Source organism: Ailuropoda melanoleuca, chromosome 16 (assembly GCF_002007445.2).
Source record: "Ailuropoda melanoleuca isolate Jingjing chromosome 16, ASM200744v2, whole genome shotgun sequence".
Classification (NCBI taxonomy): Eukaryota; Metazoa; Chordata; class Mammalia; order Carnivora; family Ursidae; genus Ailuropoda; species Ailuropoda melanoleuca.
In genome coordinates this window covers 25,075,701-25,093,289 of record NC_048233.1, presented here as the reverse complement: position 1 = coordinate 25,093,289, position 17,589 = coordinate 25,075,701, and the positions used below count along the sequence as shown (strand labels likewise).

The following is a 17,589-nucleotide window of genomic DNA, read 5'->3' as shown; positions in this document are numbered from 1 at the left end:
CAGGCTCTCAGCCCGAACGCTTTCCCGTCCCGCTCCCGCCTTCCCCACCCTCTCGGCCCTACACCATGTCAGGAATCCGGGCAGGCACCGAGCTGGGAGCTGACATCACTCCCAGTTCCAGGTACCTCCCCCTCCCACCTCCCACTCGCCTTCTCTCCTCCCTCCCTGCGGGAATTAGCCAAAGAGAGTTCGCAAGGGGGTGGGGTCGGCCGCGCCCGGGCGCCCGCTGATTGGGCCCGGGGGCCGTCACTCAGAGGAGTCAACTAATTTTATACATTCCTCGCCGAGCGAGACTAGGGCTGGGAGTGGGTGGTGGTGGTGGAAAAAAAATGCTGCTTTTCCTGCTATCTCTAAGAAAAGGAGGTGATGGCATGGGGAAGAGCCTTGCGGGTCGTGTTTTGAACTTCTCTTGGCGCTTGTACGACATCCCAGATCGGAAACGAAACTAACCCACCCCAGCCCCCTTTTTAAGGAAAAACAATTGCCCCTGTGTCACGGGCAAGTACGAGTCCCGCGGCGCGTGGAGCAGAAAATGGCTAGCTTTAAGTCATGCAAATAAAGGAAACCGCCAGCTCTCTCTTCTACCCTTTTATCTTGGGGCTGCTGGGTGTTCCCTTAGATGGGGAATTTAGAACTTCAAAAGCTCCGGAAAGGTTTGGAAGAGAATCTTAGAAACCGCGACCCAGCTCTGAATTGTTAACTGGTGGCGTTATCAGCCATGTGCCGCTTTTGCTTTTAGCGGCGAAAATCACGCCACACGAGCTTCCGGGCAAATGAAATTGAATCTCCGAAGTAAGAAAAATTGCTATTTACCTTTTTAAGTACCTTAAGGCTGTTGCTTTCCTGCGCTTCTGAAAGGGGGGGGGGTGTGGATCTCACAATTGAGTTCAACAAGCCACATGAGAATAATTACTGTTGAATGGAGCCAATTGCAGTGGCTGAGCTATCAATTAAGAATTAACTAACATTTACCCTTGACGGATATCATGCTGTATAATCCCCTTGGCTAACAGAACAGAATGATTCTCAGGAGACGGTTCTTTCAATTTGCCTAATATCCGATCCAAGGCAGAACTGAATGGTGAACCATGGCTCTATTTATATGAGATATAGATAGCATATTACCCATTATCTTCTGCAAGTACAACGAATTAAGTATTGGCTTTCTGTTGGTTTCTATTGTTTGTTTTTTGACTGATGACATCTCCTACATTTCACCAGTCTGCCAAAAATTGTAGACAGATGCACAGAGTCAAACACTGTCTCACTTGATCCTTACAACAATCCCATAAAGTGTTATTAGCCCCACTTTAACATAAGGAGTCAAAGGCTCAGCCAGATAATGTAAGTAAATTAGTCCAGGACATCCAGAACTGCGGTTGAGACCAAGATCCATTTGACCCCCCCCCCAACATTTTTTCTCTTTACAGTGGTGATTGCCCACAATGGACACTCATTCAAGCACTATGATGCTGAAAAAAATCCACAGATCTGCTCTCCCAGATCTACTTTCTCCTACCACCATTATGCTCTTTGTCAGACCTATGCTATTCCAACCTCCCAACATATTTCTGATTTCATTTTTCCCCAGCTCTAAATCTTCCTATGCATCACCACCAAATGAGTTTTCTAAAACACTGCTTTTGCCATCAACATCTTCCCCTCTAAATCAGGCCTCCTTTCCCTGCAATTCTTAGCTAGCCACGTAAAACTCTCCCTAACCTGGTCCCTATTTATCTTTCCCACCTTATCTCCTACTTCACTCCCGGGAAAGCCTCTGCTATAGTCAAACTGGTCTATCACAGATCCCTGCTTGATTCTCACCTTCTGGCCTACCTGGAATACCTGCTCTTCTGTGTGTTAAGTCTTGCCCTTTTCTCAAATCCTAAGTCCTAGTCCTCCGTGTGTGCTATAGTGGACAGAAAAAGGGCTTAGGGTCCATTGCCCAGTTCTGGCACTTACTTGCTGCATAACTGGGCAAGTCACTAAAACTCTCCATCAGAAACCTCGATCACCTCCTTATAAAATGGGGCTGGTAATACATCAAAAGTTATTGTAAGGGTTATTGAGATTGTCCAGAGGTATAAACATATGGTTAAATATGCCCAGTTTTATATATTTCCTTATCTTCCCACAGGATTAAGCAAGCTCCATGCTTAATCCTCTTTGTATTCCTCATACCCGATTCAAAGAAAAGACTCAGTAAAAATATAGGACTACAGAAAAATGGATCATCATATCACCCCTGACCCCCCTCCATTCCTTAATGCACCCAGAACCCAAATAATCTCACAGCCAGAAACCATAACTCTCGCTTTCATACATTGGCCAGAATCCTCCTTTTTCCCACTCTCCCATCACTCCATGCAACAGCCCTTAACTTATTTTCTGCACAAACCACTTAACCTGCCTCTTAGCCACTCATCCTTCCCCTCTCTTAGTCAGTGACACACTTATCAGTAGTGCCTGGTGCCTGCTTTGCTCCCCAAATGCCTTCAAAGAGTGGCAGGGTGGCTACTAGTCATTCTTCCAGCCCCAGTCATAGGAAGGCTGCATCTAAGGCTCACAGTCTACAACCGGCAGCAGATGGGGGAGGGAATGTCCCACCCCCATAGGGATGGCAGGATAGAATAACAGGAAGTTGCCTCCCATCCCCTCTGCAGCTGGAGTGATAACAGCTGCCATCAGAGACCAGAAAACAAAAGAGTCAAGAGGAAAGCTGAAAACAGGCCCGGGCTCGAACAGTAGTGTTCAAACCAGGGGTTCCAGAGTGGGTGAAGAAGCAACCAATGGGCAAGATTTCAGCCTCCTCCCCGCTCCCCCTTCCGCTCCCCCTTAACGAGAGTTAGAGCTTCTCTCTGTTTCATATTTAGGCTTCACCATAATGGTTCATTTTTAAACAAAACATTTATATATACATATATTGACCTCTGGGTATCTTGGAGAAGCCCCAAAGGATTGGAACAATGTGGCAGAAGCAAACTAGGATGCCTGATGAGCAGACACCCAGAGTTTACCCACCCTCCCGGATTCTAGCCGGCTTCATGGAAAAGTCCATCTAACAACGCCTGTGGTTTCAACACTAATTAGCTCTGTAGGTCTAGATACCCATTTTCTACCTAGTTATTCCTATGGTTAGCCTTACCCTTAGTACCTATGGGTTGTGCCAGATACTAACACTATAGGGTGCGGGTGGGGAGAGGAACATTTTGAAAGCAGGAGAAAACCTGCAGAGGTAACAGAAATAGAATTTGAAATGGACCTCAAAGGTCATCTGATGCAACCCCTATTGGATGCGAGGAGCCCTTCTATAGCATTCCTGACAAGTAGCCTTCTTGTAAGCCCCTGCTCGCATTTATCTATTAACAAGGAGCCTACAAACTCGAAGAGCAGCCCACCACTCAAAATCTTTCTACTAGCAAGCAGAGCCTGCTTTTCTGACTTTCTCCTCCAAAGACCTCCATCTCGTGTCTCATTTAATCCTCATAACCACTCATTAAGGTGAGTGCTATTATCCCCCTTTTAACAGAAGGAAGCAAAGGCTCAGCAAGGTTATATAAGTAAATTGCTCCAAAATACCCAGAACTGGGATTGAAACCAAGGTTTCTAACTTCAAGCCACTTTTCTTTATACATCGAAAGCCTTGCTTGTCCATAATCCACCCTTTTTCAGTTCTGTCCTCCCGAGGAACAGGGAGCAGGCTGACTCTTTGTTCCTGCATCGCCACGCCTGTGCAGAAACGAGGACACATCCCCCACTTAGTTTATTTAGCTGCAGATACCAAGAGAGGTTCACCTGACTCATCATGGTCACATCACATGCCTGTCTGGTCTTCACAGGCTTCCAGCAGCCGCTCTCTAAAGCACAGTCCTGATCATTCTTGACTCTTTTCAAAACACTTGAATGTGTCCCTTTACCAGAAAACAAAGCCCAAACTCTCTTTGGGCACCCAAAGGCCCTTACATCCTGGTCTCCAACTTACCTTTCTACACTTAGTGATCCAGTCTTCTTCATACTCCCATGCTGTGCAAACTGAGTGACTTTGCACCCATATTTCCTAATAATGTTTCTCCCTCAATTAAAGATGATTTCTGCCCATTTCTAGTAAAATCTACTTCACAGGGTTGTTGTGAGGATTTGAAGAGACATCATGTGCAAGGTTATTGATAGAGCACATTGCCTGACACATAAGACATCAGTAAACATATTTCCTTTTTCTTATGCCACAAAACAATTGCACTATTATTTTTAGAGAGGGCTTATGTCCCTCACTGACTAAGTTCCTGATTGGCAGGATGCTAATTTGTGTAATCTTTATGTTCTTAAGGGAATCTAAAGCCCTGCTTCATCCTATAGACGTTCAAGAGAAATTCACTGAATGAATGAATGCATGCTGTCTTGTGCTTAAAACTCCTAACTTGCCGGGAGCTACCTGTTTAGAAGCTCAGGAAGAACTGGACCAGAGTTGTCTTAAAGGATCTGCGTGCCTCAGACTGTTCTTATCCCAGTCACACTGCTAAACACAGAGTGAGTTGGACACATGGTATAAATCATACCCAAAGTCAAATGAAACAAGCTTAGCTTTAGAATTCTTTCTAAAGGAAATTGCGGCTTATTCTGTCTGATTCTAAGCATGGCATCGGTGATAACCCAGGCACCATTTTAATATCCTTTAGCTGGATACTAAACCACGATTCAGCTATCACCACTGACATCATCTATGAACCCAACGTTCTTCCCTATTCCCTTCCTGCCCACGCAGACAGGTTAGAAATAGGACCAATATCTCCCTTCAAGCAGGGCCTTATTTCAGTCACTCTTCCCTTGCAACCCGGATTGTCCTCATTATTCTCTGGTTACCTGCCAGACAAATCCAAAAACCCAGCTACATTCAATTATCTATTTTATTATTCTATTTATAAAGGGAAAACAACTTTAATTAAAAATAGAGACTATCGCTTTTCACGATCTTTGATTAATGCTCAATTAATGGCTAAACTAAACAAACTGAATTCCCTTAAACAGTTAAGCCCATTTACAAACATAGTTAATTGAATTTTCTAAAAAGCGTGTCTGGTTCCTGTACTCTGAGAGAGGCCAGCAAGATGGCTCATTGGTCCTTTCAGTACCAGCAACAGTTCCTCTCTTCCATTCCATGCGGATGATCCGCAGAGCGTTCTTCCCAAGCAGGCCAAACCCAGGCTCTCCAGGATGACAAGTCACTGCCATTCCTTCCTACCAACATGCACCGTGCACAAGCCTTTTTAGAGGTCCCAGGAACATGCCCAATCAACAACAGAGCATCATTCATAACCACCTTCCCTCCTCCGTTTTCATCTGCCACAATATTTAGTAAGGCTCATTTTTCAAATAATGTATTGTGGCTCACTACTAATCAAAATTTACCCAGCTTGACAGTTGTAGTGTACCCCATTCTCTGGACGACTGCCACATACGATTCCCAGGCCTCAGACTCATCCATTAATTTCTACCCCGCTTACCTTTTCACCTGGACAATCATTAATTTACTGTTGCTTTATTCAGTCTCTCTTAATCCTTAACTAGAATTCTCCTACTTAACTAGAATTTACATTTTAAATGACATGTTAGATTTCAGTCCAGAAACTTCTAGGGGGAGTAAGAGGAATGAGTTTTAGTTAGAACAGATGTAAAGTGAGGATAGGACAACAGGTTTAAATAAGTGCTTTCATCGAGGGGTGCCTGGGTGGCTCAGTCGTTAAGCATCTGCCTTTGGCTCAGGGCGTGATCCCGGCGTTCTGGGATCAAGCCCCACATCAGGCTCCTCTGCTGGGAGCCTGCTTCTTCCTCTCCCACTCCTCCTGCTTGTGTTCCCTCTCTCGCTGGCTCTCTCTCTGTGTCAAATAAATAAAATCTTTAAAAAATAAATAAATAAATAAATGCTTTCGTCGAAAGAACTTTTGTGGCAAGTTGAAACAAGTTGCGGATTAACAAATCTTTAGGCTAAAGGATCTTATCTCCCAGAGCCTATAAAAATGAGGTTCTCTCCTGCTTTCCCTAGCTCCTCCAGATTCTATCTCCAGAAAGGCCTTTTCACTGAAGGGTGCTGACTGCGTAGCATGTGAATTGCCGGTAATTAGTACTGTGATTTGTTAAACTAGCCAGGGTGTTAAGGGAGCAGAGAGAAAGTGTCTCAACCATCACTTTAGTATGTCTGTCTTCAAGTGCTTTGAACCTTGTTTCTTTTATTTCTCCTGATACAATTTCCATTTGACCCTATATTGCTTGAATTCTGAATCAATCCTAGTGTAATAGCCGTAGAATTACCTTCTCTACTGCAAGATGCTGTTTCTGAAAAAGATCATCACCTATTCCTGAACAAAAGGAAGTGTAAGAAATAGCACCTCTTCTTTGGTAAAATTAAATAAAGCACTGAGTTCTAAGACGTAGGATCACTTGACATTTTTGACACTTGACATGAGACGTAGGATCACTTCATCATCTATAAATGGGAAGACAATAATGCTAAAGAAAGCACTGGGTGCTGCCACCCCCACTGCTTCCTTCTGACACAGTCCAAACTGGTTCTTCACACACAGAGTTCTCAGTTAACAGCCCGAGACCCTTGAACGGTACTGATTGGACCATGGATTCCCACCTGAATCAAAGATAGTCAAGTATAAACGTGCCAACAGCCCGGAGCAAACAAGCATGGGAACTCATCAGCAGAGCTGCCTACCAACTAGTCTAAGTGGCCCCATCAGATTCTCTCTCAAGACAGTGAATGTGAGACACATAAAAAAACAAAAACAAAAACAAAAAACCCAGAGAATAGAATAAAGCAGAAAGAAGCAGAGAGGGACATAGAAGGAAGGCAAGAAGCAGGGGCATGAGTAAGTAGAGCATGAAGTCTAGAAAGTGAACCATGAGACCGTAGACCCCAAAAGAGTAGTGGAAAGTAGCTGCAGAAGTAACAGAAAAAATGACAACGATCATAAAAATGTAATAGGAGACACCAATTTCTGTCTGGTGCTATTTTAAATGCTTTAAAAATATTAACTCCAACCTTCTGGGGTCTGTTTCCATTTCACAGATGAGGAAACTATGCCACAAAAAGCTGAAGCAACTTGCCCGAAGTCACATGCTAGCATGCATATTCAACCCAGTTGAGCACTAGAGTCTGTGCTGGGAGAAACGCTGAGTTAACAAGGATAATAGACACATAGCGTTACTGTTGAATATTTAGCCATGCTCCAGTTCTATGAGGCTTGATGGTTCAGAAGTTTCCTGCATTTCCTTCATTCTCCGGATAGTCTCACACTAAGTCTCTACCATCTGAGGTAATCTGAACACTTGAAGTAATCTAGTGCTGTGACTTCAAATGAGGTAATAAATGTGAGAGCATTTTACCTTCCCTGAAATAAATGGGACAAAGTGAAGTGTTTTTATTCTGAAATAAGGTGAAAGTTCTGAAGGTATGGTCTGGTGATCAAGATTGAAAATGTCTCTTAATCACATTGCTTTGGGACATACCTTCGAGTCAGGCTCAGTCTGTCTTGGTGGTATAGTTTTCCACGCACTGTGGGAATTTTAGAATGTGTTAGTTTTCAACATGTAATTATCATTACATATTAATTAAATATAATTATATTAATTACATGACCCTGTTCTACCTCATTCCTTCCCTAAGCAACTAGAGCAAAGAGGCTATGATTATAGGGGCAATGAACAAAGACCAAAAGTGAAGCAACTTGAATATTGTTTTATCTTTCCAGCACCTCTCAGAACAGCAACCAGATCACTTAGAGTATTGAAGGAGTTTAGATTTATTCTAATTATAATGAAAAAAAATCAGGGCATATAATACTACCATCTTTTTTTTTTAAGATTTATTTATTTGAGAGAGAAAGAGAGAGAGAGAAAAGGGGGGAGGCAGAGGGAGAATCAGACTCCCCACTGAGCAGGGAGCCCAACCAATGTGGGGCTCAATCCCAGGACCCTGGGATCATGACCTGAGCTGAAGGCAGACACTTAATGGACTGAGCCACCCAGGTGCCCCTCCCATCTTCTTATTTCACTCAAAAACTAAAAACTTTTCTCAATCAGCTCCATTTTGCTTTTATTGAGTACATTTGTGAGAATGACCACAGGTATGAAGACAGGTGATGCTTTCCTGTAGGGTCATTTGCAAGGTTCTGAGCTTCACTTTCCAAAGGGCAATCAGTGGCTATTGTGAATCAGTGCTTGCATCAGCATGTTACGAAAGGAAAAACTTGGAGCCTAGATTCAACCCTGCCTTAGCAGAGGTTGAGTTGCAAGAAATAGAAATCTGCTGAAATACCAGCAGAAGATTTAGAACTTTATGTGTTGCACTAAAAATTATTTCTGTAGGATATAATCGAGAAGTTGTTAGCACTGGGCATTTTATTCCATTTTGTTCAACGAACTGGCTTCTAAATGCTCTTAGAAGGTAATACACATGTAAAAGAAAATAATCACCCCCTTCCAAAATGCCACTCAAAATCCCCTGACTTTACCTCCTCATGAGGATTCATCTTATAAGAATCAGCTTTATTTGTCCTGTCCTATTTTAGATATCAGGGTTGTGTTCAGTTGCCTTCTAAAGCTTTATTTATTTATAGAATAAAAGAGTCATATGTGTGGAAATAATAACACTTTTGTCAGAAAGTCAGGCAGCAACTTGGAAGCTCCAGGGTCCAAATGCCACTTTCAGTGGAGCATACTTCCTACAGGGCAGAAGAGAGAGAGGAGAAAGAAATCGTATGCCCTGCGGCAGGGACCCTAAGACTAGCAATAAGCAACTTATCAAACAGTCTGCATTGTTCACCCCAGCAGAGTCTCTCAGCTCTGAAATGTCCCTGCCCACTCCCCTGTACACTCTCCCTTCCCACTGACTAATGTCTCACTGACCGTAAATAGAGAAAAAAACCCGAAACTATTCTTTCTTGTGATCCTGTGACTCAACCTCTGAAAGACATTTAATGTTAAACTTTAAACACCTTTGTTGGTAACCCTTTCATGTTTTCTGAGAACTTAGTCCTAGAACCTGATTTAATCTCCTCAACAAACCTAAAGGTAGGTGCAGTTATTATCACAACCTTCCAGATAAGGAAACTGAAGTCTAGAAGCAGAAGAGACTTCATGGGTGGGAGATTGTGGAGTCACACGGGACCCTGCTTAAAGGGGCCCCATTCTTGGTTTAACCCTCTCCTGTCACCATCTTGGAATTCGTAATTCCTTAAGGGGCCCCACGTTTTTATTTTGCACTGGATCCCACAAAGTACATAGTTTATCCTTACTAGAAGGAGTCAATTTCCCAAGGTCCCCTTATTAGGTTTCTAGGCTGCCATAAGGAGGTATCACAGATTAGGCGCCTTAGGCAACAGAAATTTATTTTCTCACAATTCTGCAGGCCGGAAGTCCTATCAAAATGTCAGCAGGATTGGTTTCTTCCTAAGCCTCTCTCCTTGGCTTGTAGATGGCTGCCCCCTCTCTTTGTCTTCACCTGGTCTTCAGGATTAGGGCCTATCCCAATGACCTCATTTTAACTTAATTATCTCTTTAAAGATCCTATCTCCAAATACAGTCACATTCTGAGGCAGTAGGCATTAGGTCTTCAACATTTGAGTGGGGGGGATGGAGAGGACGCACGGAGACACAACTCAGCCCATAACAGTCCCATAACAACCAGTGAGTGGAAGAGCCTCTAAGATTTGTTCCATCCATTATTCTCTATTTGTCTTCGCAAATACCCGCATAAGTTGTAAGAGTGGCTCTTCTTATCACCAGTAGGAGAGGCAGAGGCACAGAAAGGTCAGCACTTGCTATCGTGAAACAAAATGGCAATACAGGAAATGTATTAGCAAGATGACAGCACTGGGTTGAAACCTCAACTCTGCTGGCACAGAATCTACTGCTGGCCCGGTACTGCCTTTCGCAGCCTACACACGCAGACACCACTGCCAGGAACTGTGGTCCCACTCTACAATTATAGCTTCTGGACTGTTTGCCTTTGGTATATTTCAAAATAGCATAGTTGACTGTTTCTAACCAGGGGAAAAAAATCATTACTCTTCTCCTCACAAGTTACACAAAGGCACCTCTGTGGACTACATCCAACATATCACTGTGTAACTGTTTTATCTCATTCTTTCGCTGGCTCCAAGCTGTGAGCATGAACAGAGAGAAGTGAGTTTGTGGAGATTAACTGGGAAGTAAGGTAACTTGTTTAAATGATAGAACAGGAAACCCATTTCCAGTGTTTGAATGTGAGCAAAGACATAGGCAGTATTATAATGTGTGGCAAGGAGGTGGGCAAGGGGGGCACCAATTTCTTCTTTTAAAAGAGTTCTTGGTGACTGCTGGGCAGGGAAAACATTTGTTGTGCTTTGGCTCCCAGGTACGGTGGGGTGGGAAGGGTGGCAGATCAGGGACAGGACTCTGGTCTTAGCCCTGGCCCTGCTACTAATGTTGGGCAGGTTACTTCACCTCTCTGGACTTCAACCTTCTTTTCTGCAGCATGATGCTTTCAAGTCCCATTCCTGTCTCTCAAATTCAGTATCACCGATGGGGTGTAGTAAGTTGTCTTTACAAAAACAAGAGAGCGCGGCATATAGTTTTTCATTTATACTCAGTTCCCAGTTATTATAATGGGATCTTTTATAATTTATTAGCTTTTAAAAAGATATTTTCCTGGAAGATTAGAAAAATCATACGTCTGTGGGGAAATACTATGATCAAGGATCAAAATTAACATGACTAATGAGGGAAAGATGGACTTTGTATGCCTCCAGAGATGATGCTCTGAGAAGGACACAACACCACTTAAGTGATATTCTGGGCCAAGATACAGAATCTGAATCTAATCATAGGGAAACATCAAACAAACCCAAATTGAGGACCTTTTGTAAAATGATTGGCCTACTCTTAAAAATGTCAGTGGCACAAAAGAGAAAGAAAGTTTGAGGAAGCCATCCAGATGAAAGCAGGTTAAAAAGATAAATAACCCACGCATATATGTTAATTAATTTATGACAAAAGAGCCAAGAATAGACAATGGGGAAAGGACAGTCTCTTCAATAAATGGTGTTGAGAAAAGAGAACAGCCACACGCAAAAGAATGAAACTGGACCACTTTCTTACACCATACACACAAAAATAAACTCAACATGGATTAAAGACTTGACTGTAACATCTGAAGCCATCAAACTCCTACAAAAAAGGCAATACCCTCCTTGACATTGGTCTTGGTGATGATTTTGGGGATTTGACATCAAAAAATGGACAAAAAAAGCAAAAATAAGAAAGTGGGACTATATCAAACTAAAAATCTCCTGGATAACAAAGGGAACCATCAGCAAAATGAAAACAAAACCTACCGAATGGAAAATAATATTTGGAAATCATTTATCTGGTAAGAGGTTAGTATCCAAAATATATATTTAAAAACCTCATACAACTCAATAGCAAAAAACCCATCTTATTAAAAAATGGGCAGAGGATCTGAACAGATATTTTTCCAAAGACATAGACTGCCAACAGGTACCCGAGAAGATGCTCACATTGCTAAATATGAAATGAAAATCAAAACACAATGAGATATCACCTCACACCTGTTAGAATGGCTGTGATCAGAAAGACAAGAGGTAAGTGCTGGTGAGGATGTGGAGAAAAGGAACCCTTGTGCACTGTTGGTGAGAATGTGAATTGGGGCAGCCACTCTGAAAAACAGTATGGAAGGTCCATAAAAAAATAAATATAGAACTACCATATGATTCAGCAATTCCTCTTTTGGGGATATGTCAAAAGAAAATAAAAAGTTAATTCGTAAAGATATCTGCACCCCTGTAATAATCATTGCAGCATTATTTACAATAGCCAAGAAATGTTTCCATATCTACTGATGAATGGATTTTAAAAAATGTGTCCACCTACAGATGAATGGATTTTTAAAAATGTGGTATATTTACAATGGAATAGTTTTCAGCCATAAAAAAGAATGAAATCTTGCCATTTGTGGTATTGTGGATGGAACAGGAGGGCATTATGCTAAGTGAAGTAAGTCAGCAGAGAAAGACAAATACCTTACAATCTCACTTATATGTGGAATCTTTGAAAACAAACAAATAAACAAACAAACAGAAAAACCCTACCAAGCTCCTAGAAACAATTTGGTGGTTGCCATAGGCTTGCGGTGGGGGTGGGCAAAATGGATTAAAGGAGTCAAAAGATACAAACTTCCATGGGTGCCTTGGTGGCTCAGTTGGTTAAGCATCCGACTCTTCATTTCAGCTCTAGGTCATGATCTCAGGGTCCTGGGATTGAGCCCTGTGTGAGGCTTCCCACTCAGTGGGGAGTCTGCTTGAGAATTTCTCTCTCCCTCTTTCTCTGCCCCTCTCCTGCCATGCTCTTATGCGCTCTCTCTCTCTGTCTCTCTCCCCCCAAAATAAAAAAAATAAATAAATCCTTTTTAAAAAGGTACAAAATTCCAGTTATAAAATAAATAAGTCATGGAAAATGTAATGGATATGTGACTATAGTTAATAATATGTATTGCATATTGGAAAGTTAAGAGAGTGGATCTTAAAAGTTCTCATCATAAGAAAAAGTTCTGTAAGTATATAAGGTGACAGTTGTTAACTGGGCTTATTATGATGATCATTTCACAATATATACAAATATCGAATCATTATGTTGTACACCTGAAACTAATAATGTTGTATGTCAATTATACTTCAATTTTAAAAATAGATAAATAATACATGATACTGGACTAGATCCTGTATAGAAAAAAACTTCTATAAAGGACAGTATTGGGATAATTGACAAAATTAAAGCATGGGTAATTGGTCAAAGAAATGTATCAATGTTAAATTCTTAAATTTTGGGGCACCTGGGTGGCTCAGTCGTTAAGCATCTGCCTTCGGCTCAGGGCATGATCTCGGGGTCCTGGGATCAAGCCCCACATCGGGCTCCCTGTTCAGTGGGAGCCTGCTTCTTCCTCTCGCACTGCCCCTGCTTGTGTTCCCTCTCTTGCTGGCTGTCTCTCTCTCTGTCAAATAAATAAAATCTTGGGGTGCCTGGGTAGCGCAGTCGTTAAGCATCTGCCTTTGGCTCAGGGCGTGATCCTGGAGTTCCAGGATCGAGTCCCACATCGGGCTCCTCCGCTGGGAGCCTGCTTCTTCCTCTCCCACTCCCCTGCTGTGTTCCCTCTCTCGCTGGCTGTCTCTCTGTCACATAAATAAATAAAATCTTTAAAATAAATAGATAAAATCTTTAAAAAAATTCTTAAATTTTATAACTATACTATTGGCCTGTGAAAGAATATGCTTTCTTGGGATATACACATTCAAATATGAAATAAAGGGAGTGATATATACAGACTTTCAAATGGTTCCAAAAAATAGAGAAAGTAATAAAACAAATGTGGCAAGGAGCACCTGGGTGGCTTACTCAGTTAAGCATCTGCCTTCAGCTCAGGTCATGATCCCAGGGTCCTGGGATCAAGTCCCTCATCAGGCTCCCTGCTCACTGGGGAAGCCTGCTTTTCTCTCTGCCACACCCCACTCTCCCCATTCTCTCTCTCTCTCACAAAAATAAATAAATAAAATACTTTTAAAAAACCCAAATGTGGTAAGATATAAATATCAATGAATTTGGGCAAAGGATATGTGGGAGTACCTCATTCAATTCTTGCAAATATTCTGTAAGTTTGAAATGATTTTAAAATAAAAAGTGTTTTTTAGGGGCGCTTGGGTGACCTGGTTAAGTGGCTGCCTTCGGCTCAGGGCATGATCCCAGGGCCTGGGATTGAGCCCTGTGTCGGACTCCCTGCTCAGCAGCGAGCTTGTTTTTCCCTCTCCCTCTGCCTGCCCCTCTGCCTACTTGTGCTCTCTATCTCTCTATCAAATGAATAAATAAAATCTTTAAAAAATAATAAAATAAAAATAGAATAAATTTTTTTAAAAAAGAAGTACATGTACATTGCATAAAATTTTCTGAAGAAAAATCACCTGCAATCCCACCACCCAGAGATAACTGTTACCCTTTTGTATATATCTTATTTATTTCACAGGAAATAGTTGTTTCATGACAGCCGGACAGGAAAAGTGTTCATCGTGCTTAAGGTCCCAAGTACAAGGGCTGGGGAGGGTGGCAGATCAGGGCCAGTAATTGGTTTGGGGGGCCTGGAATCTACTGTGGCCAATGGTTCTCGAGAAGTCTGCTGGGAACTTCCAAGAAAGATTTTTCCCTGTTCTTTTCTTTTGTTGCGCATTGCAATGCTCGAAGACGTTTGGTGCCACAGTAGCCATCTTGGGACCATGAAGGGAAAGCCAAGAGAATGGAAAATAAGGTGATTCAGAAAACCGGTATCACTGAGCTGCGTAATTAACCAACCCTGGACCAGCCTAGCTGCAGACATCTTGTCACATGATGTAATAAACGGCCAATATTGCTTAGGTATTCTGTTACAGACAGAAGTATCCCAACAGTTAAACCTCTATTTTTAAACAAGATAATGTAGCCATTTGCTCTGCTCACTTATCAATCACATGTAGCAAAAGCTCTTCCAAAGGAAAAGAGTCATGGGACCAAACCTGGGTTTTGAGCATGTGGTGAGGTCACTAGCCAGGAGCTAAAGGGAACGAAAGTTTCTAGACTGGGACAGGCAGTATGGGCCTCATGCCCAGAAATTGAGAATGGGAGGGCAACCTTACTCTCCGGTGCCCCTCTGAGTCTGAATAAGTAATGGGATTTAGACTTGCTTTGGCTTCCAGAGAAGGATTCAATTTGGGAAGTAGAAAAAGTGGAGGAAGCAAAGAAAGCTATAGCTCCACACCTGTGCCTCACATCTAGGCTGGGTGAAAAGCGGGCCGTTGGCCATTCCATGCCTATGTTAATGACCTCTGCATCAGTGTGACTTCTGGGAATAACGATCAGTGGCAGAGATGGTGCCAGAGAAGAGCAATGTGGCAAGTGGTGTCTGAGAGCTACAGCATGGGTGAAGGCTGCACTTGACAACAATGTTAGTTCATCGATCCATTAAAAACATTTACCAAACACTTGCTATGTTCTAAGTAATGTTCTAGATACTGAAAATACAGGGCTTAACATGGCATTGTTCCTGCTCTCACAGAATTTACAACCCATTTTTGGAAGGCTGTGTGTCACATGAAAAGGCTAAAGATAACTGCACTCAGATAGATTGCGATTCAAATTCTGACTCTACCATCTACAGTGGGACCACGGACAAGTGACTTATCCTCTCTGTGCCTAAGTTACCTCATGTAGGAGAATGGGGATAATGGGCCACCTGGGTGGCTCAGTCAGTTGGGCATCCTACTCTTGGTTTTGGCTCAGGTCATGGTCTCAGGGTCGTGGGATTGAGCCCTGCATCGGGCTCCACACTCAGTGGGGAGTCTGCTTCTTTCTCTTCCTCTCCTTCTGCCCCTTCCCCTGCTTGCGTATTCTCTCTCTCTCTAAAATAAATAAATCTTAAAAAGAACCAAAAAAGAATGGGGATAACAACACTACCTGGCTTATCAATTAACTCTGAGGATTAAATAATAAAATGTATATGAAGTGTTCAACATGCATGAAACATGGCAATCATTTGATAAACAACACGATTATTTTTTTATTATTGTATGTGTGGTTACTGTTTTTATCAGTTAATAGCAATCATTGTTACTGTTACTATTTACAGTTGTGTTCTTCTTGTGCGAAAGGATAGAATTTTGCTGATGAAGCTGAGTGTAGCCTTATCTGCAAAGCCACCAATGTGGTTGATGTGTTCACAGCCTTGTTGTCAAAAAGCATTCACTACCCTCTTTTCATCAACACCAGTCACATAAGCACAAGAAAGCTTGAGTGGGAGAGGCTGTGAAGGTCTCAGAAGCCCCAGGACTATTCTCCCCTCAAATCAGCCATATTCTTACCTGGAGAGATTACTTCCATCTGAGAGGTAATAGTTCACTTTTCCAAATGCAAAGCAAACACCGTTCACGTTGGGAAGAAATTTGTGTCACTAAAAATTCCAAAAGCTAAGGGCTTTTCAGTCACTTGATCTGCTATGAAAGATCTTTCTATTTCTCCCTAGTGCTTCACTAACCGTATTTTTGAGGAAGAAAATAAGAAAATGAGAAACAAATTATTCCTACATCCACACGTAAGAACAATAACTGTGCCGTGCGGACAGGATATCACATGTGGTCTTATTTTGAAAAGGCCTGGATCTCGTCAAGCACAAGTACAGGAGGACATGTGGCCGTGTGTGGCACTGCTCATTAGTCAAGTGCCCTTCATTTGGTAAACTCAAACGTCATTTTAGACACTACTGCTGGTTCTTATTCAGGAAAGGAAAATAACCACACAAACAGCACAGGCATTTGGTAAAGGACTGAAAGAACTCCCTTAATTCAAACACACGTACGTTCTTCCTCTACCTAGCCCACAGATCACTCAAATGCATTTATTTATTTTTAATTTATTTTTTCTTTTTTTTATTATGTTCAGTTATCCACTGTATAGTACATCATTAGTTTTTGATGTAGTGTTCAATGATTCATTATTTATGTTCAAATGCATTTAATTATGTGCTTGATGGTACACTTATTAAAACTTTTATTTGCTACCATTTAATTCCAAGATGGCTGTTACCCATAAATTAAAATTTGTCTGGGTCTACTTATGAAAGAAAATAAAGCTCACTCATCATATATACATATATGTACATATATATTTATATATTTTGTTTGCTTGTTTTGTTTTAATCAAACTGGACTTTGGAAAAGTAATTATCTCACCCACCACCTCTGTCTCCAACTTCTCAGTTCCCCTCCTTAGATCTAAGACTAAGAGTCTGGAACAGTAAGAAGACTTATACAATAGACTGTAGATTAGGTGGTTAGTGGTTAGTGGTTAGTAGATTAGATTAGTGGTTAGTGGTTGATGCCATTGAGCACCCGGGCTACTTTTTTCTCTCGGGGTCTCCATCAGCCTTGCCCTAAGGGTGGTAAGGCCAAACTGGATTGTACATTCTTCTCAGGGTTGCAAGATGACCTAAGGAATTTCAAGCACCAAATATGGACACGGTGAAATCCTTAAGTAAAATAATAGATTTTTCCTTCTACTATCTCTTTTTCAGGTAAAGGAAACTCGCTCAGACACTTCCCCTCCCCTAATTGATATACCCTCAGGTCTCATTGGTCAGAGTTGAAACACATGTTCACTTTTTTTTTTTTTTAAAGATTTTATTTATTTATTTAGCAGAGAGAGAGAGGAGAGAGGGAACGCAAGCAGGGGAAGTGGGAGGGGAAGAAGCAGGCTCCCAGCGGAGCAGGGAGCCTGATGCTGGCTCGATCCCAGGACCCTGGGATCATGACCTGAGCCCAAGGCAGACGCTTAATGACTGTGCCACCCAGGCGCCCTACACATGTTTACTTCTAAACAGATCATTAACAAAGGGATCAGGGACACCTTAGGCCAATTAGGATCTGAGCCCCAATTGTTCAGGGCAAGGTTCCTCTCTCAACAGTAAGAAGGGGAAGTAAGGCATAGTGGCTGGATAAGCATTGCTACATTATTCTG

At 42.1% G+C, this 17,589-nt stretch overlaps 1 long non-coding RNA gene across 1 annotated transcript; it reads left to right on the top strand.

Annotated features, from left to right (window-relative positions):
• Positions 1–294: 294 nt before the first annotated feature.
• Positions 295–7,280, top strand: LOC117796638. Its single transcript, XR_004621194.1, has 3 exons — positions 295–792; positions 4,328–4,527; positions 7,073–7,280. It is a non-coding gene; the product is annotated as an uncharacterized LOC117796638 (long non-coding RNA).
• Positions 7,281–17,589: the final 10,309 nt, after the last annotated feature.